General features: G+C 40.3%; 1 long non-coding RNA gene across 2 annotated transcripts; it reads right to left on the bottom strand.

Moving 5' to 3' along the window:
* Window positions 1-5691: 5691 nt before the first annotated feature.
* On the bottom strand, window positions 5692-18026 carry LOC130029920 (uncharacterized). Of its 2 annotated transcripts, none has more exons than XR_008793396.1 (3): window positions 17766-18026; window positions 15622-15739; window positions 5692-5876 (listed from the first exon to the last, which is right to left on the bottom strand). It is a non-coding gene; the product is annotated as an uncharacterized LOC130029920 (long non-coding RNA). The 2 variants fall into 2 exon arrangements; XR_008793395.1 differs by having other exon boundaries at window positions 15622-15742.
* Between the last annotated feature and the right edge of the window lie 371 nt (window positions 18027-18397).

An 18397-nucleotide genomic window follows, 5' to 3' on the forward strand; every position in this document is an offset into this window, starting at 1 on the left:
AGAGAACCAGCATCCTTCTACCCCAACCCATCACTTCCTCCCTTTCCTCTCTCTGCACCTCCCCCTGCTAGATCTCCCCTTCCACCCCACTGCCTCTTAGCAAACAGTTCTATTGTCAGAATCTCAGAATCTGTTGCCATTGCTCATTGTTTATTCCCTTAGTATATTTTTATACCCCACATATAAGTTAGATCTTTTGGTATTTGTCTTCTCCTTTTGACTTACTTCACTCAACATTCTGCTACCTTCCAGATCTGTGCAAGTTTCAGCAAACTGCAGGATTTTATCTTTTGTTAGAGCCAACTAGTATTTCTTTGTCTATACACTACGGTTTCTTAGTCACTCATCTGTCTTGGTCACTGGGGTTGTTTCCAGACCTTGGCCATTGTGAATAAGAGTGAACATAAGAGTGCAAATATCTTTTTTGATTTACTGTTTTTGCACTTTTGGGCAAGATGCCAAGAAACAGAATACCTGGGTCATTTGAAAGTTCAATTCTTAAAGATTTCTGTGGTTCTTGGGGGCTGCTCTCAGCTCTATTGGCTCACTCCCAGCAGTGCTCAGGGATTCCTCCTGACTCTGTGTACCAAGATGACAAGAAAAGGTGCCCAGTGAGATTACACTGGGTCTAAAGTCCAACAAAACACAGTAGCAACCATAGAACCTTGCATGTGGCCTATCAGAGGAAGTGCACAGCAGTAACCAGCAAACAATTCTAGGAGATTTTTTGCATGAGGACTCTTGGAACATCTCACGGGAAGATGAAGGCATTCGTTCAAACTCAGAGAGGTGATTTACTGTCACCCTGATGGTCCTGAGCCCTCAAGACCACACCTGGCAATGCTTGGGCAACTCCAGAACTTCACTCAATGATGTTCAGGAGACTGTGTGTGTGGTGCTGGGAACTGAATGCAGAATGGGGGCATGCTACATCTGTATACTACCTCTTGTGCCATTTCCTGGTTCCTGCAGCAGTTTTTTTTTCTAATACTAAACTTGCTCCTGTACAGTATTGAATGTCGGTGATTAATCTTATTCTTGGCTTTAATGGAAATAGCCCTAAAGATTAACCATTATTAAGTATTTAGTTTGCTCTTTCTTCCCTCTATCTTTTTTGATTTATATATTTAATTTAAAGAAGTAGATTCAACCTTTAATGATTCAGAATACTATTTGTGTCGTAAGTGTATCCTCACATATTTCACTCATTTTGCTAGACCATTGAGAGAATTCAATGAGATATCTTCTAGAGAAGATTTTTTTGAAAGCAGTGAAGCATTTTAATTTTTTAAAATTTTTATTAGTGAGACACCATGAGGTATAGGTGTAGACTTGCAATTTTTTGTGCTTGGCTTTCAATTATACAATGATCAAATACCCCTCCCTCCACCAGATCCCACCACCACAGATCCCAGTATCCCTCCCACCCCCCAGCCCCCTATCCCACACTGCCTCTGTGGCAGAGCATTCCCTTTTGTTCTCTCTCTCCTTTTGGGTGTTGTGGTTTGCAAAAGAGGCATTGAGTGGCAATCATGTTTGGTCTATAGTCTACTTCCAGCATGAAGCATTTTAATTTAAATGTGTGCGTGTATGTGTATTGGTGCATGAACATTCGTTGTTAAGTGCTATGTCCTCAATACCTGAAATTGTGAAACAAAGTTGGTGCTCAACAAATATATTTGGGGGCTGGAGCGATAGCACAGCGGGTAGGGCGTTTGCCTTGCACGCGGCCAACCCAGGTTCAATTCCCAGCATCCCATATGGTCCCCTGAGCACCGCCAGGGGTGATTCCTGAATGCAGAGCCAGGAGTAACCCCTGTGCATCACTGGGTGTGACCCCAAAAGCAAAGCAAAACAAAACAAAACAAAATAAAACCAAAAAACACCCCCAAATACATTTGTAGTAATTGTGAGGAAAGATATTCAGCAATTCTTTTAGTGCATATTTCTTTTTGTGTGTGTATTTTATAATTTTTATCGCCTTCATTCATTTTCTTTCTTTTATAAGGTAATTCACAATATTTGATTAAATTTAATGTTCGAGCACCAATGCGACCACCATTATACCTTCCCACCACCATATTTCAGATGTTTCCATCCTGAACCCCAATCTCTGCCCCAAAGCAGAACCAAAATAATTTATTTTGTATTTTTTGTTATAGAAAACCATGAAAATGCTACAAAAAATTTTCCTTAGAAGAAAGAGTGTGAAGGACTGTTGGGTTTCACCCAGGGGTCATTAAGCCCTTCCATAAGAGATCACTAACATGTTGTTAAAGATTGAGCCTTGTGTGCATATATATATGTGTGTATGTGTGTATATATATACACATATATATCTGTAAAAAATGTCTCCCTCTAAGATTGGTTGTCTCCTACTTTAAAACCCATCAAATGTGGTGTGGTATTCTTGGAGAATGGGTGATGTGAGGTATGAGTTGTCATGCTAGTACATGTTTCTTGAAAATGTAATACCCTGGGTTTGATCCTGGGGACCTCTGAAATAACAATAAAACATGTTTCATACAAAGTCATATTTTCTTACATCTTGGTGTGACAACAGTGGGCGAGCATACTGCAGTTCTCTGTCTTACCATACCAGTGACAAAACTCAATAAATCACCTCATAGCTCTCCTTTTAAGTTTGGACATTCAACCTGATTCATTTTAGCTCAATGCTCCAGGCAGCCATTTACAGTTTATTGTACTTGGCTTATGAATAAGAAATGGTCATTAGCTCTTTAAAACATAACCAAACCCTGGTCATTTAATCTCTTCTTCATTGGGCATATAGTCCTGTTATTAAAGATAATTTAGAAATTGAGGGCTTCTTATTTCCAAAGCTAAACATCCACTTGAGGGTTACACAACCACCAGCACACAGAAAGTCCATTCTTTCTAGGGCAGGAGGAGGGTACCCCTGGAAGTGTTTAGGGGATACTCCCAATTCAGTTATCAGGGGATCATGCAGTATCAGGAGTCAAACCCAGGCCTTCCTACACAAAGCGTGACTCAGCCCTTTTAACAATCTCACTGGTCCCAGTATTTTTGTTAGTATTGTGGTTCTAAGAATTGAACCTAGGCCTCACACATACAAAGTGAGGTGTTCTGCCACTGGGTCACATCTCCAACCACAGTCCAGTCTCTTGACTATTATTATTATTTTTCTTGTGCATCTCTTCAAAGTTGAATGTACATATATGTCAGGTAAAAAGCAACATCATAAATCTTTTTAGTATTAGTCAAATGCTTTGCTCATAAAATAGCTATTACATTGCTAGTTGGAAATGAGAACCACGAGCACAATTTATGGGGCATTATTTAAAAGTTTCTGATCAGAGAAATAGAAATAGGAGATAGGAAATAGGAGAAATAAGATTAAGGTGCTTCCCTTGCATGTACTCAATCCCAGTTTGCTCCCCAGCACTGCATATCATTCCCCCAGATAATCAGGAATAATATCATAGCACAGAGACAGGAATAAGCCCTGGACTTGGGTGAGTGTGGTTCTCAAATCAACAAATAAATATTTCTAGCAAATTTTGCCAAAACTTCCATTTCTTGAATGCTAGGAATTTAAATAAATTACAAGTTGCCCTCTTATAGAAAAGAACAAATAAGCATTACATTTACAAAGCAGTTATGCAAAGGGCAAGGTTTTATTTTGTGTATTCATATTACTCCTCATATCATATTTGCTATTTTTATTAATCTATGAGATAATGTACAAAGGGACCTTGCTGAGTTTTCATTTTCAGACATTTGTACCTGCTATTTCCCTCCCACCAAGCCACAAACATTTGCCAATTTTTGCCCTGGAATATACAAAATCCTGCAATTAGAGATAAAAAAATATGTAAGGTCCCTGTCTCCAGAAGGAAATGCTCATTTACTGAGAGATAGGTTATCAGTGAAACTTAATATCTTATCTCAAACTGCCAACACTTTTACACCTGAAAAGATCGCAGGTCTCTCTGCAGGCTTTGATGCCTGTCTTTTCTCACTCTTGCTCCTGGGAGAAATGGACACTCTCCAATTTTGCACTCAGACTGCTTGGCTCTTAGGAAATGTGTCATAACTGTAAAAAAAAAATCAGATGTTATTTTCTTCACCGACCAACTTTGCCAAAATCAAGCCTTGAGCCTCTTTATAAAAGATTAAAATTTCAAAGCTAGTACTTGGCAGTGAAGGGAGTCCATCATTATTTTGTTCTGATCTGCAACCACCTGACAGGGTCAAGATGCAATCCTGGCCAGGAACCAGAATCTCAAATATTGTAAAGTCATTGCTGCTTCTCAGTTTTGACTTAACCATTTCAAAGCTGTCAGTGGAGATGTTCGTGTGATGTTATATGAGAAAATGGAGTTTATATAACAGCATGATTGGTATATATGTGTGTGTACACACACATATATGTATATATATATGTGAACATTAGGCAAGTTAGATAAGGTCTCAAGCTTCATTTTTTTTTCTGTAAAATGGTGGTAACAATAGCTTTTCTTTCATGGGATTGTGATGAGCGTTAAAAGAAACAATCTATACAAACTAAACAGCACAATGCGAAGTGAAAAGGTGCACAATAATATTTAGTTCATATAGACTATTTATACTGGTATTTATTTGGGACCTTTTTGGGCCACACCTGGCAGTGCTCAGGGATTATTCCTATCTCTTTAGGGGTCACTCCCAGTACTCAGTGGGGGACCATGCAATGCTGAGGATCAAACTTAGGCTGGCTGCATGCAGGCAAGGACTTGAACTCTTGCTATTTCTCCAGCCCACTTCAGGAAGACCGTGTATTATTAGAAATAGTTTATGTATGTTTTTTTAGGAACCACGCCCAGCAGCTCTTGGAGACCTCCAGTGATTATTGGGGATCCATATGATGCTAAGGATTGAACTCAGGGTTTCACACATGCTACATATGTTGTACCACATGAGCTATCTCCCAACTCTCACTACCAACATTTTAGAAAAACGCTGAATGAGTACATGTCTTGGATATATTTGGATATATATGAAATTATAATGATGGTATGTGGGGGTGATTTTCCTCATTGAAATAATTCATGGTAGAGGGTTATCACAAATGGAATGAGCAGCATTAATGAAGTGTATGGAGCTATAGGGGGTAGTGCTTCATACTGACTCCCCAAATGAATCCCACCTCTCTATGTCTGTGTCCTTCTGCAATGTGACTGCTACAGCGCTCATCAATGAATGAAGCTGAACTTCCCATGATTTGAAATTGTGCTGACTTTGTGACTTGGTTGGACCAATGAAAGGTGAGAGAAGCAATGCTGTGTGCATTCAGAACTGAGACTTTCCCAGAATTCTGACCAAGTTTCTGCTTGGTTATTTCCAAGTCCAGAGATGCTTTGCAATCAACAAAATCCTAGTTCTCATGGGTAGCCAGCACCAACCAGGCATAGGGCTGAGACCAGGTGCCCTCCTAGCTTTGGGACAGGTGGTCAGATGACTAGAGGGACTGGGAAAGATCTTGGGTACCTTAGGCTGTGACACATGATGGAGTACTGTTCTTGTAAATGATCATGTTTTGCCAGGGCTGGAGCTGCTGGGTGTTTCACAGGCAGAGATCAATACAACACTGTTCTTTACAAACACGTATACTCACCCAAACAACTTCTAATGCTTTAGGGTTTCAGAAAGAAGAGGATTTTCTTTAAATACATTAATTTATTGTACATATAACAGAAGGTTTTAAAAAAGCCCCATAAAACCACAAAAGCAACTTCACTTGAAATGGAGGATTCAGCCATAAGCAAGAGTATTTACTTGCAGAAGTCCAGTGCTTCAAACTTGGTGGTGAGGGGTAGGGTCACACTTGACTGTGACCAGGGGACCATGTGGAGCTGGAATAGAATGCAGGGAAGAACAATAGAAAAAAAATTTTCATATTAAGTTTTATTTGGACCATCCTGTATGTGGATGGTATAGCAGAACGATTTCATCGGTATAGTAGAAGTACTGCGATGAAAGGGGAGGGGCCTATAGGCCTTACTGCCTTCCTACTCTCTTAGTCCCTTTCCCCTTTGAAAATCCCTGGAGTGTTTTTATAGCTCCAAGGGACTCTGTTTCGAAAGCCACATTCTCATGCTGGCAGTAGAGAGCGACAGGAACTTGCTTGTTTGCTTAAATCAGGAGCTTCACAGAGCCTGTAGCAGAGGTCGCAACCACATAGTTCATAATTGGAGACTGTGCCAGATTAGTGCATCCATATATCATTCTGTTGTCACCACAATACCATAGAAAGGGACTATTATTACTATCACCCTTACTTTATTTATTTTTTATTTTTATTTATTTTTTAAATTTTTATTTATTTTTAAAATTTTTATTAATGAAATACCATGAAGTACAGTTGTAGACTTACAAATTTTTGTATCACCCTTACTTTAGAGGTGAGGGGGATATGTTTCAGATAGGTTAAGAACATTTTCCAGCTCATTCAGTTTGTAAGAGGGATTGCTCTCAGCACAGAGTAATGAGATCCTGTAATCTGTGTCGAAGGTTAGACCTGGACAGTTAAGGTTGAGGCCACTCTGCTAGCTGCCTGCTGATGGACTTAGCCAGATCAGGTCACTGGATTGGTGGCACCTATTGTCACGATTTCGGGTTCTGTTTTCAGAGACAGATCCCAGAAACTGCCTCCTGCCTTGGAGATAAATTTGACTGAGGTTCCTGCGCTTCTGGCCTAGAATCACTGAATTTATTTTTTAATTTAATTTAATTTTTTTAACTGAGTCTCTGTGAGATACGGTTACAAAGCTGTTCATGGATCAGGTTTCAGGTATACAATGATCTAACACCCGTCCCTCCACCAGTATCTATTTCCCAAAACCAATGACCTGAGTTAGAATCACTAAATTTAGAGTCACAAAATTTTAAGACAATTTGTTTCAGTACCATAAAGTACCAAATGATAGTCTCATTGACCCATCATCTGTTCTATTGAGATAGTTCCAAAACCCTTATGTTGCTGGCATATCTCAATTATGACATATTCATGATTCAAGAAAAATATCACTCAGAACAGTTCTCCATGGAGAAAAAATAAACTAGTGGTCAATAAAAAATACTGGGGCAGGGTACTGTCTAGACACAGCTCTTGGTTAACAAGAAGGAATTTTATTTTATTTTACTTTTTATTGAATCACCGTGAATACAATTACAAAGCCTTCATGTTTGAGTTTTCGTCATATAATGATCGAATACCCATCCCTCCATCAGTGTACATTTTCCACCACCAATGTCCCCAGTATCCCTCCCGCCTTCCCCACCACTCTCTCTGCTTCTATGGTAGATGATTTCTTTCTTATTCTCTGTCTACTCTTGGGTATCATGGTTTGCAATACAGATACTGAGAGACCATCATGTTTGGTCCTTTATCTACTTTCAGCACACATCTCCCAGCCGAGTGATCCTTCCAACCATCATTGACTTAATGATCCCAAGAAGCAATTTTAAATCATATGACTGTAGGCTGCCCTGGTGCGGAGGACAATTGGAACATGATGAACAGATGGCTTGCTGAACAGGGAATGGGATGGATGTGGAGTTTGAACAGCAAATCTAGTGATTAAGCTGGAGCAATAGCACAGCGGGTAAGGCATTTGCCTTGCAAGCGGCCAACATGGCCGACCCAAGTTCGATTCCTCTGCCCCTCTCGGAGAGCCCGGCAAGCTACAGAGAGCATCTTGCCAGCCTGGCAAGCTACCCGTGAAGTATTCAATATGCCAAACACAGTAACAACAAGTCTCACAATGGGGACGTTACTGGGCCAGCTCGAGCAAATCGATGAACAATGGGAGGACAGTGACAGGCACAACAGCAAATCTAGTGTCTGTCCAGCTGAAAGGTGGGAGTGGGGAGGAAGGGAACTTTAAAATTATTCTCTCACAGGGGACAGTTTTTAAAATGCTACCCAAAGAAGGCCAAAGACACACACAGTGGTAGAGCACTGATTAGTATTTGTGAGATACTGAGCTTAATTCCTGGTGCTGCAAAACCCATTTTTAAAAAATAATCATGGTGCACTTAATTCTGGAGTCATTCGCATCCCAGTTCTGGGGGTGTCATTTCTCTTTAATTTGTGGGACTCGCGCTCAACCTCTCCTTTTCTCCCCCCTCTTTATTTCTTTTTGTCTCTCCCTCTCTTTGCCTCACCCCTTCACCTCATATTTCCAAAATAGAATTATTTATCTCACTGAAATATTCACATTTTTATTCCCCCCATTCATATTTTAATTAAAATAATCAAAATGTGAACCCAAAGGTAATGTATTTTTGTGGGGGCCTATCCTAGACAATTTCCCACTATTATTGCTGATAAAGCAATTTTATTATGTCCATAGCTGGTGAGGTCTACTTCTATTAATTCATCCTGTAGATATGTACACAGATGACCACAAGCATTCAATTTATAGTATCACTTGTAGTATTATTTCCGAAAGGGGAAATCCCCAAACTTCAACGTATTCATGTTGTAAAATCTTTTTCAAAAGTATGATACTGAGATAATATAGTGGATAAGATGCTTGCCTGGCATGTGGTTGACTCAGGTCTGACCCCTGGCACCACCAGGAATATTCCGTGAGCACAGAGCCAGGAGTAAGCCTTGAGCACCACTGGGATGGTCCCAAACCTTTAACACTCAAAATATGCTATATCTACATAATGGTACAATATGGAACAACTATAAGGATACATGAGAAGATGTGAGAAAATATACTGAGTATATTTAAACAAACCCCACCAAGTACTACAATACTTAACATATACTTTGATTTGTGCAAAATAATTAACATATATACTTGTATGATTGTAGGTTTACAGGACACTTCATGGAGGATATGCAGGTAATAATTATCAATGATAATTTCTGGGAAAATATAAGAGTGGGGATAGAATTTTAATGTTACTTTTTCCTTTAAGCTTCACTTTGTTGTTTAAGTGTTTCTAAAAATATAATATTAAAAAATAGCATATTTTTACTCCAGGTCCATTGTAGTCAAGCTATTCATAATAGCCAAGTTATGGGAACAACTTAAGTGGCCATCAACAGATTAATGGACAAAAAATATGGCATAAAAATTGACTTTTAAAACTTTCCCCACTCCCAAGCCTTTTTTTTTTTGCCCAAGAAATGCATAACATGGGCAAGTACTATTAGACAATTCATTAGGCAGCTAATTCTGAAGCAAGTTTTACTTGTTGCAAGTAGGGAGACCTTCTACTGTTACCATTTTTCACACCCTACTCCCCCCCCCCCCCACACACACATTTAGTTACATGATTCTGTTTGGGATAGCCACCCAGAGTTTAAGGATGGCTAAGATGGGCCAGAGAGGTAACTCAGTGGACTGGAGTATGTACTCAGCATGTAAGAGTCCCAGGTTTGATCCCCAACACCATGATTCCCCAAGTGTCACTAGGAGCAGTCCATGGACATAAGTCCAGGAATAGACTTAAGCACTGCTGAATGTGGCCCCCAAATAAAAAGACTCTAAGGTATATGTCTATAATGGAATATTATTCAGCCATGAGAATAAAAAAGTCCCTGCTATTTGCAGCTATGTAGATATACCTAGAGACATTATACGAAGTGATACTAATCAGAAAGAGAGGAGACATATTTGTATGTAAACTCTGAAGGAGTCAAACTCATAAAGCCAACTGTTGGTCGAAGAGTACAAACGCCACCTATAAGGTGAGTAAGACCTGGGGATCTAATGCAGAGCATAATGATCATAGTTAATAACACTATATTACATGCTTAAATGTTCCTTAGAGACTAGAGCTGAGCTGTCCTCACCACAAGAGAAATGGTAATTATGCGATGCGGGGCAGTATGAGCTGACTATGTCTTTAATCATCTTGCAATCTGTGCTTCAAATCAACAACTTATGTATCTCACACTCAAAAGTGTGATATGTCTATTATATCCTGAAGAAGCTGGGAAAAGTGGGGGTGGGGTGGTGGGGTGGAGGAACAGCTCTGAGCAGAGTTTAATATCTTGAAAGTTGATTTCTTGTTGAGCCTGCTGGGGTTCAACCCCCGTAGAAGAGGAGGGGCAGGAGCAGGATTGAATGGAGAGAAGGTACGTGGGTTAAACGATCTTAACGAAGACTTCTGCTAAGCCTGCTGGGATCCCTGGAACTGAAGTGAGACTTTGAGTTGTTTTACCTGGGGCGAGAGAGCAGGCTGTGATGTACTGGGATCAACCAGTCCGTGAATGGGACAGTCTCAAGAAACAGGTGTGACCTGATGTTTCTTTAGCTGAGTCAATTCTCCTGGCATCAGGGGTATACATCCTTCAGTGTTGAAGAGGGAACTGGGTCAACATTTAACACCACTTCTAGCAAAGCCCTTTTCCTGCAGGCCCAAATGACTTTAAATTAGACTGTGAAAACTCCCTTAATCAAGCCCTTCCTCAGAGCTAAGAACAGTGGCAGGTTTTGGCTCTCGATTCTTGTGTTTCAACTCTTTTTCATATTGAAACATCTACCAGTATCACTCCATGGTTGCTCTTATCTTTCATGTTAAACTCATTGTAAAAGGCAAAATACCTTTTCTCCCAGAAGTGTTACTGTTCATTGTTTGAGATTCAAGCAGTGATTTAAAACCCTCTGACTAATTTGCTCTTGGGAATGAGGGAAACACTAAAATTTTCCTTCTGCGTAGCACACAAGTTAATAGTAGTGCAACTACACAGAGACCCTTGTTCTTTAATACAGAGATAGCTCCTGGAAGTAGAGAATTCCAGCACCTTGCAGTGCTCTTGTTGGTAATAATCAAGATACCTTATTTTGCCAACTCAATAGAGTGGTGAGTAATTTGAAAATAATTCTGTTGGCCTGGTACACAGGAGTGCACTACATTGTAAATGAGTTTATCTCCAGAATCTGGATGCTATCAAAACAAATGGAACATAACCTCCCTTTGGGAAAGTAAATCCTGCGGCTTGAAGGGAAGACAAAGAGAAGCTCTCAGGGACAAAGTTAGAGTCTTTGAGTTTTGTTGGTTTAGCAAGATCGTTTCTGGGGCTGGCTAGCAATAATACTTGGCTTCAAAGCAGGCTTTATCCTTTAATAATTCCCTAATCCCGGTTGTTATGTGGGCCAGCAAACATTTGAAAGGAGGCAAAGCTGTAGAATGGTATTAGGGTGGTCTCATGAGGGAGTCATAAAGGTACAAGGAGAGCAAAGGACCTGCAGGGTTCCATTGCGAAGCCTGTGTTTCCAGAACTTCAGTGAATACCAATGAGAAGCAAAATATTCTACAAATTCCAATACAATCACTTGTGCTAATTGTAGGTATAAAACCCAGCCAGGTGGCTTCCATATTATAGAAAGAATCAAAGAAGGTGTGTGTTTGTGTGTGGGGGGGGGGGAGGGGGGACTTTCCCCAGTAGAGCCCAGAAGTACATGTGGGAGTGGCTGATAGCGGCTATTGATTGGAACTGGAGTCTGAGAATTTACCCAGAGCTGTGTTGATAAAGTATTTTCTGTAAAACTGAGAGAAACGATATCTGCCCATTGCAAACAATGGAGGAAATAGTTGTCAAAGGAGATAATGGGGGTTCAAAAGTCCCCATGGAAGCCTCTTGCCATACTACCATTTTCCTTTCATATGAAAAGAAATTTTCTTCCTTTGGTGGGAACATACTAAGTGATGTTTCAGGCTTACTCTTGGCTCTGTGCTCAGGAATTACTCTTGGTGATGCTTAGGAAACGATATTCGATGCCTAGAACTTTGGTCGGTCACATGCACAGCAAGAGCCTTAACCTCTGTACTATCTTTCTTGCCTTATGAAAAGGAATTGTCATTACATAAAGTATCAGCACATGACACTTTCTTAATGCTTTGCTTCGGTGTCCTGAGAGTGAATTTAAGTTAGCTACACATCAGTGATGCAAATTTGAATCTCCTTCCTTCCTTCCTTCCTTTCTTTCTTTCTTTCTTTCTTTCTTTCTTTCTTTCTTTCTCTTTTTGGGTCACACCCAGCATTGTTCAGGGGTTACTCCTGTTTCTGCACTCAGGAATTACTCCTAGTGGTACTTGGGGGGCCATATGGGATGCTGGGGATCGAAACCAGTGCAAGACAAACACCCTACCTTTTGTCTCCAAGTCTATTTTTCTTATTGTTAAAGCAAACCTAGGAGCTGCTTTTGAATGATACAAGGTAAGAATAGTTTTATGATAATGAGAATAGCTGGGTAGATAATATCAAAATACATTTTTTGTTCCTTTGCGATATAATTGACATAATAAAGTGCATGTGTTTGAAATGTACAGTCTCACTTTTTTTGTTTTTTTTTTTTTTTTGTTTTTTGCTTTTTGGATCACACCCAGCAATGCTCAGGGGTTAGTCCTGTCTCTGCACTCAGGAATTACTCCTGGCGGTGCTTGGGGGACCATATGGGATGCCGGGGATCGAACATGGGTCGGCCGTATGCAAGGCAAACGCCCTACCCGCTGTGCTATTGCTCCGGCCCTACAGTCTCACATTTTTGAAATATAAGTTCCCTATGAATCCCCTGCCATGATCAAAATAATAAACATGTTTATTAACTGTTTCCGTGTATCTCTGTGGCCATGGAACTCTACTGTCCTCCCATCCCCAGACAACCACTGATGTTCTTTTTTATCGACATAACTAGCTTGATATTTTAGTTTCCATTTACGGTATAAAAGGAATGTGCTCTTTTTCGGTCTGGCTCCTTTCACTCAGCATATTTTTGGAGTTTTATCCCTGTCTAAGCTGTGATCTGCTGTATGGTCTGATGTCTTATTTTACGTGTCAACTTAATGAGACCAAGAAATACAAGGAAGCTAGTAAAACATGATTTCTGGGTTTGTCTTAAGGTATTTAAGAAGAATTTAGCAGCTGAATCAGTCAACTGGTCTGAGTAAAGACCTTTCTTCACCAATACAGAAAGAACATCATCTCTCTATTGAGGATCCCAATTGAACAGAAAGTCCATGGAAGGCCACGTTTGCCCCCTAAGTTGTGAATCCAACTTCCTCCGCTCTCCTTAATGGACGTAAACTTAATGCAACTATTTTAGATTGTTTCTGATTTAAAAAATCTCATTAGGGAGTTATCATAGCTTTCAAGTATTTTGAAAGTTGTCATAGGGGACCGGAGAGATAATATAGTGGGTAAAGTGTCTGCCTTGCACATGGTCAACCTGGGTTTGACCCTTGTCTTCTATTTGGTCCTTCAAGCCCAATCAGGAGATCTCCCTGAGTGCAGAGTGAGGAGCAAGCCATGAACAACTCTGGGTGTGCCCTCCTCAAAACAAACAAACAAACAAAATATAATAGGGTACAATAGGGTTTACTATTAAATTTTAATTGGGCATTTGAACATCTCTAAGTGAAGCTGTTGTGAAAGGGGATAATGTATGGACGGGACAGGAATAAATTAAACTTTTTCTGCAGGGAGGTGGGGGTGGTCGATGAGCATCTCTTGGGTGGAGGAATGAGATATTAAGTTTACAAGAAGAGAGACAGAAAGAACTGACTATAGAATCAGAACTCAGAGGGACTCTGTTAAATCTCTCCTATTGAAACACATGTCTGAAATGCCATGGATAAAAGATCCTGAGGCAACAAAAGCTAAAACATCCTAGATGCATAAATGATGACACAATCCCTGTGTTTGGGTTAATGGCACCGCTATTTCAGTCATCTTTGATACATCCAGAAAAAAGGTGTCTTGCACAGACCCAGACTGAGCCTCCTAAGGAAGTATGTATGCGCTGCCTTTAGCCTTTCACCCACTCCTTTTGCAGCTGGTTGCCGGTAGTGAACAAAAGCCAAATAAGTTGTCTCCCCACCAGCCAGAGAAAAACCTAGACACCATAATTCCTAACTCAGTTGGATTGAGAAAGAGGTGATTAGCTCAGCACTGTTGGAACATGAATAATCCAACAGGAAAGAAGGTTCCCAGCAATCAGACATGGATCAGGGTGGATAAGACTTGGCAGTGAGACCATAGGATAAAAATCAAGGCTTTATTGATCCAGGATGAGAGGGAAATAAAGAATACTGACTGGAAAACTTTCTCTCCAGAGGGAAGTTCCAGTAGAGGATTTGAAAGGTTAAAAAGAGGATAATGATGAGGGGGACCTAGGAAATTGGCCTGGATTCTAATCTGGCTTGTATCAATTTCAACATTGATACTACATTTTCATTTCAAAGTTGTGTCATGCTGAGGTGGAAAATGGAGAAACTGGAGGGCTGGAGATGTGACTCAGTGGTAGATCATTTGCTTTCCCTGTGGTAGGTGCTGGGTTTGAGTCTTAGAACCTTATGCAAGTACTCTACAATCAAGCCCCATCCCAGGCCTTGTCCGAGTATCTTCAGGACAGTCCTTGAAGACACAAACCTTGCAACACAAAATTTGAAAATACAGCTTCTGGGGCTAAAATGTTAGCGAAACACTGTGTATTCTTTTTTTTGTTTCCTTAAATTTTTATTAGTGAAACAACATAAGGTATAGTTGTAGACTTACAAATTTTTGTGCTTGGGTTTCAGTTATACAATGATCGAATACCCATCCCTCCACCAGTGCCCATTCTCCACCACCACCAGTCCCAGTATCCCTCCCAACCCCCTTTCCCCAACCCCACTCTACCACTGTGGCAAGGCATTCCCTTTTGTTATCTCTTTCCTTTTGAGTGCTGCGGTTTGCAAAAGAGACACTGAGTGGCAATATTGTTCGGACTATAGTCTACTCTCATCATGCATTTCCCATCCTGAGAGGAACCTCCCAACACCCTTTATTTGGTGCTCCCTTCTCTATCTGAGCTCCCTTTTCCCCTAGCGTGTGCAGCTGTCCTCAAAGCCATGGAGTAATCCTCCTGGTACTTATCTCGGCTATTCTTGGGTGTTAGTCTCCTATTTTGTTACTTTATGTTCCCCAGATGAATGCAATCTTTCTATGTTTATCCCTCTCTTTCTGACTCATTTCACTTAGCATGATACTTTCCATGTAGTACCACTTGTATGTAAATTTCATGACTTTATCCTTTCTGACAGCTACATAGTATTCCATTGTGTAGATGTACCAAAGTTTCTTTAACCAGTCATCTGTTCTTGGGCACTCAGGTTTCTTCCAGATTCTAGCTATTGTAAACAAGACACTGTGTATTCTTGTGCATAATTAAAAACCACATCACCCCATTTAAAGTTCTAGAGTAAAAGATAACCCAAAGCTTTATTTAATCTAGACTTTCCTCAAGTCATGTGGCTCTACTCTAGTACTCCTTTCTAAAACTAAACTTTAATTTACTACACTTAATGCATTTTGTCTTACTTAACGTTGATTTAGATTATTGCTTAATCTCCCCAAACTTTCCTGGCTTGCATTGACAGCAATGGTTTACATGACTTCAAATCTGCAATTGGGTAGGACTCCATGTAAAGGCTGCCTTTTCTCTACTAGATGTCAGCTGGGATCATTTGACAAGAGGCTAGAAGATCAAAATTCAGGTGTTTCACACAAGTGCTGGCTGGTGGGTGGCGGCTGGCTCAGCCCTGAGATCTCTGTCCTTTGGCACACAGATCCCCGTCTGTCTGGGTCCTTACCCACATTGTTGTTTCTCCAGAGCATGGCAGCTGGGGTGGAAGAATATGTGTCCCTGATGATAAGTTGGCAACTGCTAATGTCTTCAGGTTTGGGTCTGGAAACGGCCACACTGTCTGTCTACTAACAGAAGAAGTAAGGTAGTAACGGGTCCAAGGTTAAAGGGAGGGGACCTGCTTCCTCCCTCTTGATGGAAAGACTTTCAAGGAATATAGTACCCCGGATGTCTCAGATATCCCCTAGTTTTGAATCATTTTGTTAGAAAAAACTCTCTCTTGATTAGTTTAAATATCACTTAATCATCTAGAATATAAGATTCAAGAGACTCTAGGGTTTTGTTTGAATTTATTTTTCAGTGTGTTTTGATTTTGACTGATTTTCCCAGCTCATGGAGTAGAATATCAAGACTGTAGATTGAATGAAAGGCAGTCATTCTCAATAGCTATTTAGAGAGTTGACTCTGGAATACACACACACACACACACACACACACACACACACGCACACACGCACACACGCACACACACATTCAGCTGTGCCCTCAATCACCAAAAAATAAAAATTGGTTTTTGTTAGGAATGGCCATTTTAAGAAGCTCCACATGGATTAAAAAATAGGAATCTAGCTTGACTAATTTCTTCCTGTAGCAACATGAAATACGAGACATAAAAAAAAAAGTGGTGCTTTCCCAGACAATAGGTAGTGTGTCTCTGTGTTAATCATTTACTGCAATAAGCTATACACTGCGGTTTGTAATTGCTGTGACAACTTTGTGAAACCAGAATACAGAGCAACAAAGCTTTCCTTAAAATCTTTGATGAGGGGTCGGAGAGATATATACAGGATAGGGCGCTTACCTTGCACATGGCCCACTGCAGTTTGATGCCAAGCACCCTATATGACCCTCTGAGTCCTGCCAGGAGTGATCCCTGAGCACAGAGCCAGGAATAAGCACAGCCCAGTATGCTCCCTCCCCCTGCCAAAAAAAAAAAAAAACTACAACAAAGAAAACAAACAAACAAAAAATCAAAATCAATCTCTCCATCCCCACCCTGCTCTGCCCCCAAACCTGGGTGAAGTCACCAGGGAGATAGATAGATGGAAGGGCTGAGGACATGCATGTCCAAGGCCCAGTAAGGTAGGACAACGCCATTGCACCACCCTGCGCCCACCAAGCCAACATTCTCCCCGCCCCCCGAAACAACAACAAAACCAGCAAAAAACACAACAATTAAAAAACTCCACTGGGTGAAATTATTGTTTTCTGAAAGATTAGAAGAGGAAAGTGTTAGTGCAAGATGATAATAAAGATTTTGGAGGTGATTTCTTTATAGGGAAAAACTGAAAAACTTTCTGAAGATAGTGACTGATAGTACTCTGAAAACACTCCTTCCTCCCCCACTAACTGCATGGTGGCCACGCTTCCCTTTCATTGTGTAAATTTCTTAAAGGTTATCCCAAGAATAGTCTTCAGTGGAAACAGGATTCTCAGGGAATTCTCACAGACAAGTCCTTTATTTGAAAATTCCTAACTCTTCAATCACTGTTATGCCAGAAATAGGACACCTTTACCTTGCTCCGGAACATTTAAGGCAACTCAAGTTACCGCACAACTAGAACAATTTTACAGTTGCAAGGACTCTTAGAAATCTATAATCATGTTGGAAAGGCAAACTACTACATTTTGCATTTTGTCTTTTTTTTCTTTTATCTCTTAACCTGTTTTCAGGGTCACTCTGAATTGTTTCATCTTTCTGAGGCCATCTCTGTTAAAAATGAAACGTGTAGGGGCTGGAGAGAGTCCAGTGGGTGAGATGTTTGCCTTGGGTCACTCCCTGAGCACAGAGGTAGGAAAAGCTCTTGTGCACAGGTAGGTGTGGCCCCAGCCATCCCATTCACAGCTCCACCCCCAAAAGGGAAACTCTTTCAAAAGGCCCAAATTTGATAACTTATCATAGAATTAGTTAATCACAGGACAGTTATTGTTGAGCTCAAAGTATATCACACCCAATATATTTTATGATACAAAGATAAGAGCAGTATAATACATAGAAGAAGCAACAGAGTAGCAGAAAGGCTCTTATACAAACACCCGCGCCTCCCCCCATCAAAACAAGCAAACAAACAAACAAATTAATAGGCTCACCTGTTAATGCAGTAGCTGAGTTACTTCCCTTCAGATACCATCTGAATAAAAGAATTCAATATTGGCCATTTATGCCCTTAACATTCAAAATAAATCATGGTGTCTGGGTTTTTAAAGTGGAATTTGAAAACCACCTGTTAAAGTAGTATGTTGGTACTGTTTTTATTCTTCAGTTTTCCGGGGTTTGAATATGTTGAGGCTTGTCATTATACTGCCAGTGCTTGTGATTAATTTCAGCAGAAGTTGCTTGGTAGAAAAGAGGGTGGGAGTGTGTGTGTGTGTGTGTGTGTGTGTGTGTGTGTGTGTGTGTGTAACAATTCTGAATGACGCAGAGGGAGAGAGACAAGCACAAGGGAGGATATTTTTAGTTTCCCTTTTTGAAACAGAAACAGCTTAAATCAGGTGATTCGTTACTTTTAAAACAAGAAAAAAGGACAAAAAGTATGATTTGGAATTTTTGAGTGACACACTATCCTATTTTGGGAGAATAGCGGTCATAATTGTTAGTTAACTTTCTTAAAATACCTGGAAAAATTTGTTCCTAAAAATATAACTCCATGAGGATAAAGAATGTGTTTATGCCACAGAATTACTTGTACACCAAAGGAATTTGCTATTGCCATAAATCCTAG

Source organism: Sorex fumeus, unplaced genomic scaffold (genome assembly GCF_029834395.1).
Source record: "Sorex fumeus unplaced genomic scaffold, SorFum_2.1 ptg000043l, whole genome shotgun sequence".
NCBI classification, from domain to species: domain Eukaryota; kingdom Metazoa; phylum Chordata; class Mammalia; order Eulipotyphla; family Soricidae; genus Sorex; species Sorex fumeus.